Genomic DNA, 316 nt, shown 5'->3' with positions numbered 1-316 from the left:
TACTATATACAGAGACAGCGATGTTGTATAGTAGATGTACTATTAGTACTATATGGTTAATGCACTATTAGTACTATAAAGCAATATTGTATATTATGATGCTATATAATGATATAGTACTATATAGTACATCAACTATATAGTACATATATAGTACATCATATATATAGCGATGATGTACTACTATAATATGTACTGCTATATAGTAGTACATCATCGCTGTCAGTACTGATGTACTATATAGTACTATATAGTACTATATAAAAACAGCGATGATGTACAGCGATGATGTAATAGTACATCATCGCTTTCTAAG

This window comes from Plasmopara halstedii, assembly GCF_900000015.1.
Source record: "Plasmopara halstedii genome assembly, contig: Scaffold_1211, whole genome shotgun sequence".
NCBI lineage: Eukaryota > Oomycota > Peronosporomycetes > Peronosporales > Peronosporaceae > Plasmopara > Plasmopara halstedii.
This window is presented reverse-complemented; position numbering follows the sequence as displayed.